Source organism: Argopecten irradians, chromosome 16 (assembly GCF_041381155.1).
Source record: "Argopecten irradians isolate NY chromosome 16, Ai_NY, whole genome shotgun sequence".
In the NCBI taxonomy this organism is placed as follows: domain Eukaryota; kingdom Metazoa; phylum Mollusca; class Bivalvia; order Pectinida; family Pectinidae; genus Argopecten; species Argopecten irradians.
Window position 1 is genome coordinate 793,230 of NC_091149.1, and position 19,315 is coordinate 812,544.

General features: G+C 35.9%; 1 protein-coding gene across 3 annotated transcripts in view; it reads left to right on the forward strand.

The window, feature by feature from the left end:
* Positions 1-19,315, forward strand: part of LOC138310644 (cardioacceleratory peptide receptor-like) — a 191,362-nt gene that overhangs the window by 46,436 nt on the left and 125,611 nt on the right. Inside the window, exon 1 of one of the 3 annotated variants that reach the window (XM_069251925.1) lies at positions 9,462-9,621. The exons of 1 other annotated variant lie outside the window; for it this stretch is intronic. The gene's annotated coding sequence lies outside the window, so the exon portion shown is untranslated. Of the gene's footprint in view, positions 1-9,461; positions 9,622-19,315 lie in introns of those variants that run through there. One more of the 3 variants, XM_069251928.1, reaches the window with a different exon arrangement.

Consider the following 19,315-nt stretch of genomic DNA (forward strand, 5'->3'; position numbering starts at 1 on the left):
GTCAAGAAATCTGAAATCCTTCAAAGTAAGCGACAGCCGCCAAATTTGAAAAGGATACTTACAAGTGCACGATTTAATGATTCAGAGGGATGCACCTACTCGGTGACGAAATGTGGAGACACACGATGTGGGACCTGCAATTACATCCACGAAGGGACCAATCTTCTTTTAAAGACTTAAAGACTTTTAAAGTAACGCCTAATAATTATCTGAGTTGCAAAAGCAAAAACCTTATCTACGTGATTGTATGTCCCACTTGTAAAGAATTCTACATAGGACAAACAGGAAATGCACTGAGTGAGAGAGTCCGAGTTCATAAGCAGCAAATACGCTCACCAGAAACTCGGAAAATCCCACTCAGTGCACACCTCGACACATGTGGTAAAGGCTATTTTACTATATTCCCATTTTACATGATGGGAGACGCTGGGATTACAAACAGACTCTGCAAAGAAAATATGTTTGTAAAATTATTTAAACCATTGTTGAATGGTCATTAATATGTTCATTATTGATTAGTTATAATAATTCAATAATATAGTGATACCTGTACCTATATTTACTGACAATACCGTTACCTCCCCTGCGAGTATTGTCTATTATGACGTCATCATTTACTATGACGTCATCTTGTATCTAAGCTAAAGTAAATAAACAATCGCCTGAAGATGGCCTGAAAGGCCTGAAAACGTTAGCGAAAAGGAATGCCGTGTTGATATATTTTTTTCTTAATATATATATATAAATGATCATGATATACGATAACATACAATATATTTCATCATACCCACAGAATTGCACTGTAATTACCTTCAGATTTTCCCCAACCAAAAATTCTTATACTAGATTATCTCCCCTGGTTTGAAAGTAAGGAATCAGACATGTCGCAGAGACAAAACTTACCCAGCTAAATTTTAGTGATGTTTTGGATATTCTAGACACTGGTGAACAGTCTAACGTAAATGTAGAAAACATTGTAATCATACCATTATTTCAATACCCGTACATGTACATGTATCATGCTTTAACCTTTTGAGTGCCAGGGGGCCGATGGGGGCCGATCACATGTGTCTCAGAGTGCCAGGGGGCCGATGGGGCCGATTTCGTGTGTCTCAGAGTGCCAGGGGGCCGATGGGGCCGATTTCGTGTGTCTCAGAGTGCCAGGGGGCCGATGGGGCCGATTTCACATATAAGGTTATTTACACTTATCTTGTTTATAAAAGGTAGTCTAGCTACATATACATCCGTCTTTATAGTGTACGGAAACATGACGTTGACAATTTTGACGTTCTAACGTCATTGTACCCAAATTGATACCAATACACGTAGATTTCTCTTATATGACATTTGTTGTTTGGTATGCTTCATTTTTTTCTGTTTTGGTTTCAAAAAGAGCATACAAACTTTATTTTGATGCTTTGTTTTTCTTATTACAGTGCTTATTTTTATTGTTAGAACGATTAATATCATGTCTCGAAATTTCTAGCTTTGTCACATGATGTGTACCCAAATTGATACCCAGCAAGAAAAAATATATAAAATTAAGAAAAAACAATTTATATAGATTTTTGTGATTTTACTTTAGAAAAGAAACGCAGTTGCGTTTATTATAACAAGTTATACTGAATACAGTTATACATTTTACTGTAAAAATTGTACAAGTGTTTTCTTAACAGTACCTGTGCTAATTTGGTACCCTGTAACACCACGTAATGACTTGTGTGATATTTCAATGATTTAAAATCAGTTTTCTGTGGCATTCACCTAAGCTTATATAGTTCCAATGTGGTGTATATGTCAAAAGACCACTATCAATTATTTTTAATGATTGTAACAAATTTCAGTGTAAAAAACCTACAAACATAATTATGAATCAATCAAGTTACAAAATACTTGAATCTAGTAACAGTTTTAGTAAAAATTAAGATGGAGAAATAACGCTATACAAAGAGCAATTTGAACATGACTAAATAAAAACATAATGTGTGGCAACTATATTTTATCTATTTCTGTTAAGTGTTTATATCTTAAATTTCATTATTTAAGAAAATTTTCTTTGAGGAGGCCTTACGCTTTGAAAAAAACACTATTATAGTACAAATAGTAATTGTCGCACGGCCACATTTCTAGGGATTAACACGTTTCAGACAGAGTTATCAATATCAAAGTTATCTTTCAGAGAAAATAACAGAAATAGTTTCGTAAAACGAAGCGTAATTAACAATAAATGATGCATCTTTGGTATCACCACTGAGAAATTAGGTAAACTTTAACAACACAAATGTTTTATGTATTTTTTCAATTACGGTATCAATTTGGGTACAGTATCAATTTGGGTACAATGACGTTATATATCTCAAAATTATGACGCAAAAGTATGTATAATTTACGTCATCATTAACAAGCGTGACGTCATAATTGCTCTCAACCACTTGTAATGATGGCTGTTCCATGGGTACGGGCGTTTCCACCAGAACCCGACAGGGGTCTTGTATTCCATGATGTTCCGCGTTTGTTAAACATGCCAATCGGGGATTCACGGCCTTTTACGTATTTCATGCTTCTTTTTCCTGAGACGCTTATGAAAGAAATCATGCGCCATTCAAACAGGTAATATTTGACATTTGTTTCATATGGTATTTTAAAGTTATAGGCCATGGGCTAGGAGGGTCCCACATACACCCCCTCCCCCCCCCCAAACCTCCGAACCAATATTTTTCTGAACCCTTATGACCCACTGATCTCAAATCAAAATGTTAACATTGCATAAGTTGGGATGAACTTCCGGTTATGACGTCATCAAGATGGCCGCCATCTCGAATTTGACTAAAAATTGAAAAATAGTCATAACATTGACATTTTTCAACCGAAGGTTTGGGGGGGGGGGGTTGCATGTGGGACCCTCCTAGCCCATGGCCTATTAGGTCTATTCCATACTAGCCATTGCCATGGTTAGTACCCGCCGAAGCGATACCGGAAACAGATCAAAACATCGTCGCCGTACTAGTTGCACTACAGTGATTACATTGACATGAAAGAGTATTTCTAAACATTTCTCATTTATCATTTGGTGTGATTAAAGCCTTCGGTTCTGCAAGATTCAATCTTTGGTCTTTTTCTCCTTTTGAGTAATATATTATATTGTAAGTTAAGGCCATGTTGTGAACTGCGTTCACTCTCATTTGCAGTGTTATTTCCGTGTTTTTAAAAAGGCGTAAAGGGCCAACAATGATATTTAACAATATCCGGGGTATGTTGCAGGGACCAATTAGATCTATTGTAAAACAGTCAATGAGGCTAGCACTAAAGTGAACGCACAAAGTACATTCAAGGTTTTAAATTATTTAACTAATATGTGAGTTGTATATCTCATTTTAGATAATCAGAAAAGATTTTTTTTTCTTTGTTGAATCTCAAATGTAATCTTTAATATACCGATAATTCACTATAGTTTACCGTAATTGTTGACACGGATTCGGAGGCAAAAACCAGGTCATAACAGCAGACCGCTATAGCTTTGATTTGTTTTATGGTATAAGAAATCCTCACTGTGGGTACCCGTACACCGGATATTGGTATCGACGAGGCGAGGCCTGTCGCAACAAGGATAAGTTTTACAATATTTGCACAATTCTAATGTAATTAATGTATCTGTAACTATTGTCCAGTTCAAGCTTATTATATATCGCGTCCGTATGCGATCTGTCAACCCCCAGCGTCATATATTTATTGAGGAATAGACAGGAATCCAGGGTCACATGTAGGGGGGTACCGCAGTGAAAAAGACGGTTCAAAATAAATCACTGATATAGATATTTAATGCTTTCCTGATAACGGAATTCATTTTCTATGGCTAATTCACGACATATGAAAGCATCTCACGCCCCGATGACAAATTTGAGGTCATGAAGATTACGAAATAAATAAGTGAAAATCACGTTGTGTACGGAGGCTTGCTTGTTGTTAAAAATCAAGTGTACGGGGGCTTGGATGGTGATTGTACGGCAGCTTGGTTGACGATTGTACGGAAAATTGGTTGATGAGTTGAGAAACGCAGCTTTTTAAGTCAAATATTTCTTTCTAAATAGCAATATATAGCGTTCTATATGATTATCAAATTACTGATTGAAACGATACGCAATGCAGAATGATTATTCATTTTGATTTTGATCAATTCAGGCAAAAACTGTTCTTTTCAATTAATTTAAGCCTGGGCAACAAAAAGTATTAAAGTATTTATATGCTCCACCGCCGACAGAGCATAAATGACATTCATCATTTGAACAATAACTGGTATTTAATCGTGTTTATATATGCCTAATTAACACAAAAAATAATATAAAATAATTTATTTCGCCTTTGGTGCATACGCAATCAGTACTTCATTCCATATAGAATATAGTGTCACGGATTTTTTTCGGGAAACAATTAATTATTTTTCATATTTTTAACTTGAAGTAAAATTAAAAGCTCAAACTTTTCAATGGTGGTAATGGTGTAAAGTAAGTAACTTTTATAACTGAAGAAAAATACTAAATCGTTTGCTCCCGATTTTCATAGTGAAAAAAAATACCATTTGTCAGCGGTGACGCATCTTTAAACATTATCTTTAGATATCTTTCTTGAATGGGCTATCTTTCGGTACAACATCTCTCTTAGAAATGTGTATTTTTTTTCGACCTTGTCAATAACAGGTATTGTTTTGCCCTCCTCTCTACAGAGTTCGGGTGTGATGTTAAAGTATGCACGCGCTTCTTATTATTTTCCCGTCTACGTAGCTCTAATGTCAAGTCACTATGACATTCAATCAGGTGGCAGGTAGCCATACGGAACGTATCGAAATTTTCCGGACAGTAAAAACAAATGTTAACGGCCAGCACCTGTAAACGAAAAGAAAAAAATAGATAAATGGAAATACGTATTCTTAGCCATGGTTTATAGTTATTTTTAGAAAAAATGTCTTATAAGCCTGTTGACAAGACGACAGAAAAATGTGGGTTATGAAAAAAAGTCGGACAAACATCAAAATATAAGGACTGTCGTTATATCTAGGTAAGGTATGGAGACTGTGCATCACAACTCTCTGTCAGTATATCTTACACGTGTGTATACACTTAACATGCATTATCTGTCAGTATATCTTACACGTGTGTATATACACTTAACATGCATTATCTGTCAGTATATCTTACACGTGTGTATACACTTAACATGCATTATCTGTCAGTATATCTTACACGTGTGTATTCACTTAACATGCATTATCTGTCAGTATATCTTACACGTGTGTATACACTTAACATGCATTATCTGTCAGTATATCTTACATGTGTGTTACACTTAACATGCATTATCTGTCAGTATATCTTACACGTGTGTATACACTTAACATGCATTATCTGTCAGGGTATCTTACACGTGTGTTACACTTAACATGCATTATCTATCAGTATATCTTACATGTGTATATACACTTAATATGCATTGTGTTTATGCCAAGGCATCTGGCACAAAGACACCATCAACAGCTAATTAAAGGCAAATCTTGGCATTTAATTTAATTTGTCATGGTGGCTCTGATGCTCCACCGCTGACAAATGCTAATTTTTTCTATCAAAAACAGGAGCAGACGATGTAGTATTTTTCTTCAGTTACAAAAGTTACTTACTTTACACTATTACCACCATTGAAAAGTCTGAGCTTCTTATTTTACTTCCAGATAAAAATATCAAAAATAATTAATTGCATCCCGAAAAAAAATCAGTGGCACTATGACATATATGGAATGCAGTACTGATTGCGCATGCACGGAAAGCAAAAATCAATTATTTGATATTATTTTTTGAGTTAATTAGACATATAGACCAATTATTTTTCAAATGAAGGGTACCATTTATGCTCTGTCGGCGGTAGAGCATCTATAACAGACATGCTTTCGAGACTTTATGAATACAATGAAATAGAATGTTTCCAGTAGTTATATCTGAGGCGTGTCCTGATTAGCGGCGTAGTTAAGGAAGTGAGCAGCCATTTTCGTTTGCTCTGCTTGATAATCAGTGCCTTGACCAACCCCTATATAAAGCATTCTGAACACAATAGCTGGCCTTGGATATTGACAAGCCTTTAATATTGTAGACTAAAGTCTCGGTAACATAGTACCATATGTGTTTAGTAAGTCACAGTCTGACTTTACATTCATATATTTAAGCATTGGTGTCACTATTTTTTTTTTCATTTTCATCGGGGTATGAAAGAAACTTTGTTTGCAAACTGTGTGAGTTAAGCGGACCTCCCGTGTATGTGGTGTCTTGTGTGTGTAACGTCCTATTAACAGCCAGGGTCATGTAAGGACTACCTCCCGTGTATGTGGTGTCTTGTGTGTGTAACGTCCTATTAACAGCCAGGGTCATGTAAGGACTACCTCCCGTGTATGTGTTGTCTTGTGTGTGTGAAGTCCTATTGACAGCCAGGGTCAGGTAAGGACTACCTCCCGTGTATGTGGTGTCTGGTGTGTGTAACGTCCTATTAACAGCTAGGGTCATGTAAGGACAACCTTCCTTGTATGTGGTGTCTTGTGTATGAAGTCCTATTAACAGCCAGGTTCATGTAAGGACAACCTCCCGTGTATGTGGTGTCTTGTGTGTGTAACGTCCTATTAACAGCCAGGGTCATGTAAGGACTACCTCCCGTGTATGTGGTGTCTTGTGTGTGTGTGAAGTCCTATTAACAGCCAGGGTCATGTAAGGACTACCTCCCGTGTATGTGGTGTCTTGTGTGTGAAGTCCTATTAACAGCCAGGGTCATGTAAGGACTACCTTCCGTGTATGTGGTGTCTTGTGTCTGAAGTCCTATTAACAGCCAGGGTCATGTAAGGACTACCTCCCGTGTATGTGGTGTCTTGTGTGTGTAACGTCCTATTAACAGACAGGGTCATGTAAGGACAACCTCCCGTGTATGTGGTGTCTTGTGTCTGAAGTCCTATTAACAGCCAGGGTCATATAAGGACTACCTCCCGTGTATGTGGTGTCTTGTGTGTGTGTGAAGTCCTATTAACAGCCAGGGTCATGTAAGGACTATCTCCCGTGTATGTGGTGTCTTGTATGTGTAATGTCCTATTGTTATATATATGATATATATATTTGTAGAACCATCCACGTGTGTAAATGTTATTGTATCGTGATATGTTGTCTCCCTTTGTCTGCTGTTCAGAGTTTTAGTTCATATGTGTTGTCTCCCCTTATGTGGAGCTCTCTAATAAATGAGTGAATAAAGTTATGACATGAAAAGAAGATGGTCTGTGTTCTACCTCGCAGCCAAGCGACGACATACATGTACATTTAGCCAACAATGTAATTAGACCATAACACTATTAACAGCCAGGGTCATTTAAGGACAACCTCCCGTGTATGTGGTGTCTTGTGTGTGAAGTCCTATTAACAGCCAGGGTCATGTAAGGACTACCTCCCGTGTATGTGGTGTCTTGTGTGTGTGAAGTGCGTGGTGCGTGTTTCGGGAGACCATGGTATGTTTGTCCAGATAAATTTTTATATTACCTTGTGGTGTTCTGATTTCCTCGACGTCCAGTGCGATAGATAGAAAAAAAAAAACTTTAGGTATAGGTTTTTCTAATTCAGAATATTTTATTGTTAAATGTTAAAGACAATCGGGATTGGGCAACAGGCAACATGGCTATACACGCCCTCTCCCTAAATTGTAACACTACAGACAAATCATTACACCAATATATATGTATAGGGATTGGATGTATTTTTTCAATTTTCATAGCGGCAATGGATATCAGAAGCAATATATGTAGATAGCTTCAGCTATTCATAGCCGCTATGAATTAGACAAATACATTCAACCCATATATTTACATTAGAATAATTTATGAAAATAAAACTTATTAAGGTTTTTATATTATATTAAAAGAAATATGACATCCATATACGACAAGAAACGAGATTAATAGAACAGCTGAATGACAAAGTCGTTCCACAACGTCGCGTTTTCAAGCTTCCGCCTTCCAGTTGACTTTTTTCAAATTACAAACGATAAACAAGAAATATAGTTAAAATAAGATTTGGCTGGCTTATTACAGTAAACCTTAGTTGATTCTATATAAAAAAACAACACATTAAAGATTATACATTAAAATATTGTGGGGGATTATTTTTTTTATTGATATGAAACTGGAGTGATGCTTGAAATCAGCTGATCGATGCACGAGAATAGTTGTATTCATAGTGTAGTCATAATGTTTTCATATATGAATTAATGTCGATTACTATTTCATGACATAATGATGATATCCTAAAACATCATATCATGCAAACAGTTTCCTAGTTTATATCTTATCATTACATATTATAGAAACAATGATTTTACAAGATATTCTATGAAATTCAACTAAATGTAGTGGTATCCTTGACAAAGCACTAATCGTTATGCAATATAACTTTTTAATATCAGCTTCGTGTCTTGTGTTGTCAGCGGTATATCATTATCAAGTTTCAAAATAGTATTAAAAAAGGAGCCGTCTTAGGTTGACGTATAAAGGACAGTATAGAAAATATTGTTCACAATCTTCGTTTTGAAATCGAATACGATCAACTAACGTTTAAGATGTAGGATTGTCTTCTGATAATGTGCCTATCCCTTGGCACAAAGGATTAAAATCCTAATCGTGAGATATAAAACTGGAAAAAATCTTGATACAAATATATCTCTCTCGTTGAATAATTGGAGAAAATCGATGATGTGTTAAGGATCACAAGGAGTCTTGCTAACTTTTGATGGCACTTGGTGTTTGGGTGAATGTATGCTGGTCAAATGTTGAGATGTCGATGATATTATTGACGACTTAATTAATACAGCATGGTACGCTGTGATCTTAATCTGCGAGACTTTCTATTTACTTTTCATCAATGTCACCATTTAAATACCAGAAAAAATGAAAATGAATTACATTATTTTTTCACATCTTGGCACGTCAAAAATCCGCCTTGTTTTAACTTTTGCGTATATCGGCACGGGTTGTTAAAGGTACTTATCCGAAACGTCATACAATTCTTACAACTACAATGAGATTGATGATTTTGTAGATTCCCAAAAAGACCTTTTGTAAATACTACATTCATGGTGTTTTCGTAACAATTAATAAATAAAACGTGGATTTTCATAGCACGGGTCGTCTTATGTTTCCCGCCGTCGTCCTAATTAGCGAGAATTAGATAGTTGACTATCAGTACGACACACTGCAGTGAAATGAACCTAGGGATGTTGTGAATTCATCCCATGTATGTTCTGTTAGGCCTAAACAAATGTCTGTTTCGTAGAAAAGTGGAAAAAAATAGGGTCGGGAGTAATTCTAAACGATAAACTTAACTTTGTGTTTAGGAAATGTAATGAGCTTTTACCAGACATCGGTGTATTATGATGGTTACGTTACCGAGGGCTTCACACTTGACTGGACGTGTTCTATCTAGACAGTCTGCAGACTACAATCTACCCAGGCTGCACACAATTGTCATAGTTATCAATGTAAACACATGTATAATGACGCTTTCGTACGTCTGGCAGTGGGTATATCCGGTTAATCCGTGGGATCGAAGACACAGGGTAGGTTGAATTTATTTACATCTTCGGTTGATTTATACAATCAACGAACTATTTAAGTCTCTTTAGACTCAATCTACTTGTAGGAATATATTCTGACCGCAGCGCTACACAAACATGTTATGCTTAAAGATGTCCGTGATAAAACATCAGCTTTTTTAGGTTTCCTAGTTAGAAAAAAGAAGTGTCAATTCGGGCCCTCTGCGTGGTGGCCATAACTGATAAGTATTTTGTTTTGTTTTTATTTATTTTTTTTATTTTAGATATCCCGGGGTTAGGACATGATGATATGACATATGATTACGGACAAGTTGGAGTCCCTTGTGACTTATCATTCAAATAATATTTTTGAATGATTTTTCATGAAATATTTTGCATTGATATATTGAAAATAAAATCAATTCGAAAATATAACTTACTGTCAAAACTAGGTCACAATAACTTAAATGTCTTTTATGCAAGAATAAAGTTCATTTGGTGCCATAATATACCAGGGAAAATGTCGCAGCTCATGTAGGATAATGCATTGAGTAATATACTTGCAAGTTATAAACTTATGCAAAAAATATTATGGATGAGATGGGATTGGAGAGGGGGAGCCGGGAGGGGTTGGGGAGGATGGGTGGGTGGGGGTTGAGGTGGATGGGAGGATGGAGTGGAGTTAAACTTTAAAACACCAATAAATGTTTTGTTTGTTTTCACTAAATACCGAAGTGTACTTTTTAATTTTTAATGGCGTATACACAGATCCCGGCATCAAGAATGAAAACTGTCCGTTTTTTATGTGTTTATTTTTACATATAACAGGCCTCGAATCCTCATAATATGATTGTCTTTTTCTTTGATGTAATTACAAAGACTCTACATTATGTTTAGTATGACGTCTACACAAAAACTCTACGTTATGTTTAGTATGACGTCTACACAAAGACTACATTATGTTTAGTATGACGTCTACACAAAGACTCTACGTTATGTTTAGTGTGACGTCTACACAAAGACTACATTATGTTTAGTATGACGTCTACACAAAGACTCTACGTTATGTTTAGTGTGACGTCTACACAAAGACTCTACGTTATGTTTAGTTTCACGTCTACACATAGACTACGTTTTGTTTAGTATGACGTCTACACAAAGACTCTACGTTATGTTTAGTGTGACGTCTACACAAAGACTACATTATATTTAGTATGACGTCTACACAAAGACTCTACGTTATGTTTAGTGTGACGTCTACACAAAGACTCTACGTTATGTTTAGTATGACGTCTACATAAAGACTCTGTTATGTTTAGTATGACGTGTACACAAAGACTCTACGTTATGTTTAGTATGACGTCTACACATAGACTACGTTTTGTTTAGTATGACGTGTACACAAAGACTCTACGTTATGTTTAGTGTGACGTCTACACATAGACTACGTTTTGTTTAGTATGACGTGTACACAAAGACTCTACGTTATGTTTAGTATGACGTCTTCACAAAGTCTCTACGTTATGTTTAGTATGACGTCTACACAAAGACTACGTTATGTTTAGTGTGACGTCTACACAAAGACTCTACGTTATGTTTAGTGTGACGTCTACACAAAGACTCTACGTTATGTTTAGTGTGACGTCTACACAAAGTCTCTACGTTATGTTTAGTATGACGTCTACACAAAGACTACGTTATGTTTAGTATGAGGTCTACACAAAGACTCTACGTTATGTTTAGTGTGACGTCTACACAAAGACTCTACGTTATGTTTAGTATGACGTCTACACAAAGACTCTACGTTATGTTTAGTGTGACGTCTACACAAAGACTCTACGTTATGTTTAGTATCACGTCTACACAAAGACTACATTATGTTTAGTATGACGTCTACACAAAGACTACGTTATGTTTAGTGTGACGTCTACACAAAGACTCTACGTTATGTTTAGTGTGACGTCTACACAAAGACTCTACGTTATGTTTAGTATGACGTCTACACAAAGACTAAGTTATGTTTAGTATGACGTCTACACAATGTCTCTACGTTATGTTTAGTATGACGTCTACACAAAGACTGCGTTATGTTTAGAATGACGTCTACACAAAGACTACGTTATGTTTAGTATGACGTCTACACAAAGACTACGTTATGTTTAGTATGACGTCTACACAAAGACTACGTTATGTTTAGTATGACGTCTACACAAAGACTACGTTATGTTTAGTATGACGTCTACACAAAGACTACGTTATGTTTAGTATGACGTCTACACAAAGTCTCTACGTTATGTTTAGTATGACGTCTACACAAAGACTCTACGTTATGTTTAGTATGACGTCTACACAAAGACTACGTTATGCATAGTATGACGTCTACACAAAGACTACGTTATGTTTAGTATGACGTCTACATAAAGACTCTGTTATGTTTAGTATGACGTCTACACAAAGACTACGTTATGTTTAGTATGACGTCTACACAAAGACTCTACGTTATGTTTAGTATGACGTCTACACAAAGACTCTACGTTATGTTTAGTATGACGTCTACACAAAGACTACGTTATGCATAGTATGACGTCTACACAAAGATTACGTTATGCATAGTATGACGTCTACACAAAGACTCTACGTTATGTTTAGTATGACGTCTACACAAAGACTACGTTATGTTTAGTATGACGTCTACACAAAGACTACGTTATGTTTAATATGACGTCTACACAAAGACTACGTTATGTTTAGTATGACGTCTACACAAAGACTACGTTATGTTTAGTATGACGTCTACACAAAGACTACGTTATGTTTAGTATGACGTCTACACAAAGACTACGTTATGTTTAGTATGACGTCTACACAAAGACTACGTTATGTTTAGTTTGACGTCTACACAAAGACTACGTTATGCATAGTATGACGTCTACACAAAGATTACGTTATGCATAGTATGACGTCTACACAAAGACTCTACGTTATGTTTAGTATGACGTCTACACAAAGACTACGTTATGTTTAATATGACGTCTACACAAAGACTACGTTCTACACAAAGACTACGTTATGTTTAGTATGACGTCTACACAAAGACTCTACGTTATGTTTAGTATGACGTCTACACACAGACTCTACGTTATGTTTAGTATGACGTCTACACAAAGACTACGTTATGTTTAGTGTGACGTCTACACAAAGACTACGTGATGCTTAGTATGACGTCTACACACAGACTCTACGTTATGTTTAGTATGACGTCTACACACAGACTCTACGTTATGTTTAGTATGACGTCTACACAAAGACTACGTTATGTTTAGTGTGACGTCTACACAAAGACTACGTGATGCTTAGTATGACGTCTACACAAAGACTCTACGTTATGTTTAGTATGACGTCTACACAAAGACTCTAAGTTATGTTTAGTATGACGTCTACACAAAGACTCTAAGTTATGTTTAGAATGACGTCTACACAAAGACTACGTTATGTTTAGTATGACGTCTACACAAAGACTACGTTATGTTTAGTATGACGTCTACACAAAGACTACGTTATGTTTAGTATGACGTCTACACAAAGACTACGTTATGTTTAGTATGACGTCTACACAAAGACTACGTTATGTTTAGTATGACGTCTACACAAAGACTACGTTATGTTTAGTATGACGTCTACACAAAGACTACGTTATGTTTAGTATGACGTCTACACAAAGACTACGTTATGTTTAGTATGACGTCTACACAAAGACTCTACGTTATGTTTAGTATGACGTCTACACAAAGACTACGTTATGTTTAGTATGACGTCTACACAAAGACTACGTTATGTTTAGTATGACGTCTACACAAAGACTCTGTTATGTTTAGTATGACGTCTACACAAAGACTCTACGTTATGTTTAGTATGACTTCTACACAAAGACTCTACGTTATGTTTAGTATGACGTCTACACAAAGACTACGTTATGTTTAGTATGACGTCTACACAAAGACTACGTTATGTTAGTATGACGTCTACACAAAGACTACGTTATGCATAGTATGACGTCTACACAAAGATTACGTTATGCATAGTATGACGTCTACACAAAGACTCTACGTTATGTTTAGTATGACGTCTACACAAAGACTACGTTATGTTTAGTATGACGTCTACACAAAGATACTTATGTATGACGTCTACACAAAGACTACGTTATGTTTAGTATGACGTCTACACAAAGACTCTACGTTATGTTTAGTATGACGTCTACACAAAGACTCTACGTTATGTTTAGTATGACGTCTACACAAAGACTACGTTATGTTTAGTATGACGTCTACACAAAGACTACGTTATGTTTAGTATGACGTCTACACAAAGACTCTACGTTATGTTTAGTATGACGTCTACACAAAGACTCTACGTTATGTTTAGTATGACGTCTACACACAGACTCTACGTTATGTTTAGTATGACGTCTACACAAAGACTACGTTATGTTTAGTATGACGTCTACACAAAGACTACGTTATGTTTAGTATGACGTCTACACAAAGACTCTACGTTATGTTTAGTATGACGTCTACACAAAGACTCTACGTTATGTTTAGTATGACGTCTACACAAAGACTACGTTATGTTTAGTATGACGTCTACACAAAGACTACGTTATGTTTAGTATGACGTCTACACAAAGACTCTACGTTATGTTTAGTATGACGTCTACACAAAGACTCTACGTTATGTTTAGTATGACGTCTACACAAAGACTCTACGTTATGTTTAGTATGACGTCTACACAAAGACTCTACGAGCCGGGAGGGGTTTGGGAGGATGGGTGGGTGGGGGTTGAGGTGGATGGGAGGATGGAGTGGAGTTAAACTTTAAAACACCAATAAATGTTTTGTTTGTTTTCACTAAATACCGAAGTGTACTTTTTAATTTTTAATGGCGTATACACAGATCCCGGCATCAAGAATGAAAACTGTCCGTTTTTTATGTGTTTTTTTTTTACATATAACAGGCCTCGAATCCTCATAATATGATTGTCTTTTTCTTTGATGTAATTACAAAGACTCTACGTTATGTTTAGTGTGACGTCTACACAAAGACTCTACGTTATGTTTAGTATGAAGTATACACAAATACTACATTATGTTTAGTATGACGTCTACAAAAAGACTCTACGTTATATTTAGTATGACGTCTACACAAAGACTACGTTATGTTCAGTATGACGTCTACACAAAGTCTCTACGTTATGTTTAGTATGACGTCTACACAAAGACTCAACGTTATATTTAGTATGACGTCTACACAAAGACTACGTTATGTTTAGTATGACGTCTACACAAAGACTCTACGTTATGTTTAGTATGACGTCTACATAAAGACTACGTTATGTTTAGTATGGCGTCTACACAAAGACTACGTTAAGTTTAGTATGACGTCAACACAAAGACTACGTTATGTTTAGTATGACGTCTACACAAAGACTCCACGTTATGTTTAGTATGACGTCTACACAAAGACTACGTTATGTTTAGTTTGACGTCTACACAATGTCTCTACGTTATATTTAGTATGACGTCTACACAAAGACTACGTTATGCTCAGTATGACGTCTGCACAATGTCTCTACGTTATATTTAGTATGACGTCTACACAAAGACTACGTTATGTTTAGTATGACGTCTTTACAAAGACTACGTTATGTTTAGTATGACGTCTACACAAAGACTACGTTATGTTTAGTATGACGTCTACACAAAGACTCTACGTTATGTTTAGTATGACGTCTACACAAAGACTACGTTATGTTTAGTATGACGTCTTTACAAAGACTACGTTATGTTTAGTATGACGTCTACACAAAGACTACGTTATGTTTAGTATGACGTCTACACAAAGACTACGTTATGTTTAGTATGACGTCTACACAAAGACTACGTTATGTTTAGTATGACGTCTACACAAAGACTCTACGTTATGTTTAGTATGACGTCTACACAAAGACTCTACGTTATGTTTAGTATGACGTCTACACAAAGACTACGTTATGTTTAGTATGACGTCTACACAAAGACTACGTTATGTTTAGTATGACGTCTACACAAAGACTCTACGTTATGTTTAGTATGACGTCTACACAAAGACTCTACGTTATGTTTAGTATGACGTCTACACAAAGACTACGTTATGTTTAGTATGACGTCTACACAAGACTCTACGTTATGTTTAGTATGACGTCTACACAAAGACTCTACGTTATGTTTAGTATGACGTCTACACAAAGACTACGTTATGTTTAGTATGACGTCTACACAAAGACTACGTTATGTTTAGTATGACGTCTACACAAAGACTCTACGTTATGTTTAGTATGACGTCTACACACAGACTCTACGTTATGTTTAGTATGACGTCTACACAAAGACTACGTTATGTTTAGTATGACGTCTACACAAAGACTACGTTATGTTTAGTATGACGTCTACACAAAGACTACGTTATGTTTAGTATGACGTCTACACAAAGACTACGTTATGTTTAGTATGACGTCTACACAAAGACTACGTTATGTTTAGTATGACGTCTACACAAAGACTCTACGTTATGTTTAGTATGACGTCTACACAAAGACTACGTTATGTTTAGTATGACGTCTACACAAGACTCTACGTTATTTTAGTATGACGTCTACACAAAGTCTACGTTATGTTTAGTATGACGTCTACACAAAGACTACGTTATGTTTAGTATGACGTCTACACAAAGACTCTACGTTATGTTTAGTATGACGTCTACACAAAGACTACGTTATGTTTAGTATGACGTCTACACAAAGACTACGTTATGTTTAGTATGACGTCTACACAAAGACTTACGTTATGTTTAGTATGACGTCTACACAAAGACTACGTTATGTTTAGTATGACGTCTACACAAAGACTCTACGTTATGTTTAGTATGACGTCTACACAAAGACTACTAGTTATGTTTAGTATGACGTCTACACAGACTACTACGTTATGTTTAGTATGACGTCTACACAAAGACTACTACGTTATGTTTAGTATGACGTCTACACAAAGACTACGTTATGTTTAGTATGACGTCTACACAAAGACTCTACGTTATGTTTAGTATGACGTCTACACAAAGACTACGTTATGTTTAGTATGACGTCTACACAAAGACTACGTTATGTTTAGTATGACGTCTACACAAAGACTCTACGTTATGTTTATAGTATGACGTCTACACACAGACTCTACGTTATGTTTAGTATGACGTCTACATAAAGACTACGTGATGTTTAGTATGACGTCTACACAAAGACTACGTTATGTTTAGTATGACGTCTACACAAAGACTCTACGTTATGTTTAGTATGACGTCTACACAAAGACTCTACGTTATGTTTAGTATGACGTCTACACAAAGACTACGTTATGTTTAGTATGACGTCTACACAAAGACTACGTTATGTTTAGTATGACGTCTACACAAAGACTCTACGTTATGTTTAGTATGACGTCTACACAAAGACTCTACGTTATGTTTAGTATGACGTCTACACAAAGACTCTACGTTATGTTTAGTATGACGTCTACACAAAGACTCTACGTTATGTTTAGTATGACGTCTACACAAAGACTACGTTATGTTTAGTATGACGTCTACACAAAGACTCTACGTTATGTTTAGTATGACGTCTACACAAAGACTACGTTATGTTTAGTATGACGTCTACACAAAGACTCTACGTTATATTTAGTATGACGTCTACACAAAGACTACGTTATGTTTAGTATGACGTCTACACAAAGACTACGTTATGTTTAGTATGACGTCTACACAAAGACTACTACGTTATGTTTAGTATGACGTCTACACAAAGACTACGTTATGTTTAGTATGACGTCTACACAAAGACTACGTTATGTTTAGTATGACGTCTACACAAAGACTCTACGTTATGTTTAGTATGACGTCTACACAAAGACTCTACGTTATGTTTAGTATGACGTCTACACAAAGACTACGTTATGTTTAGTATGACGTCTACACAAAGACTACGTTATGTTTAGTATGACGTCTACACAAAGACTACGTTATGTTTAGTATGACGTCTACACAAAGACTACGTTTATGTTTAGTATGACGTCTACACAAAGACTACGTTATGTTTAGTATGACGTCTACACAAAGACTACGTTATGTTTTAGTATGACGTCTACACAAAGACTACGTTATGTTTAGTATGACGTCTACACAAAGACTACGTTATGTTTAGTATGACGTCTACACAAAGACTCTACGTTATGTTTAGTATGACGTCTACACAAAGACTACGTTATGTTTAGTATGACGTCTACACAAAGACTACGTTATGTTTAGTATGACGTCTACACAAAGACTACGTTATGTTTAGTATGACGTCTACACAAAGACTACGTTATGTTTAGTATGACGTCTACACAAAGACTCTACGTTATGTTTAGTATGACGTCTACACAAAGACTACGTTATGTTTTAGTATGACGTCTACACAAAGACTACGTTATGTTTAGTATGACGTCTACACAAAGATTACGTTATGTTTAGTATGACGTCTACACAAAGACTCTACGTTATGTTTAGTATGACGTCTACACAAAGACTTACGTTATGTTTAGTATGACGTCTACACAAAGACTACGTTATGTTTAGTATGACGTCTACACAAAGACTCTACGTTATGTTTTAGTATGACGTCTACACAAAGACTCTACGTTATGTTTAGTATGACGTCTACACAAAGACTCTACGTTATGTTTAGTATGACGTCTACACAAAGACTACGTTATGTTTAGTATGACGTCTACACAAAGACTACGTTATGTTTAGTATGACGTCTACACAAAGACTACGTTATGTTTAGTATGACGTCTACACAAAGACTACGTTATGTTTAGTATGACGTCTACACAAAGACTACGTTATGTTTAGTATGACGTCTACACAAAGACTACGTTATGTTTAGTATGACGTCTACACAAAGACTCTACGTTATGTTTAGTATGACGTCTACACACAGACTCTACGTTATGTTTAGTATGACGTCTACACAAAGACTACGTGATGTTTAGTATGACGTCTACACAAAGACTACGTTATGTTTAGTATGACGTCTACACAAAGACTCTACGTTATGTTTAGTATGACGTCTACACAAAGACTCTTATGTTTATATGACGTCTACACAAAGATACGTTATGTTTAGTATGACGTCTACACAAAGACTACGTTATGTTTAGTATGACGTCTACACAAAGACTACGTATGTTAATGGTCTCAAAAGACTACGTTATGTTTAGTATGACGTCTACACAAAGACTCTACGTTATGTTTAGTATGACGTCTACACAAAGACTACGTTATGTTTAGTATGACGTCTACACAAAGACTCTACGTTATGTTTAGTATGACGTCTACACAAAGACTACGTTATGTTTAGTATGACGTCTACACAAAGACTACGTTATGTTTAGTATGACGTCTACACAAAGACTACGTTATGTTTAGTATGACGTCTACACAAAGACTCTACGTTATGTTTAGTATGACGTCTACACACAGACTCTACGTTATGTTTAGTATGACGTCTACACAAAGACTACGTTATGTTTAGTATGACGTCTACACAAAGACTCTACGTTATGTTTAGTATGACGTCTACACA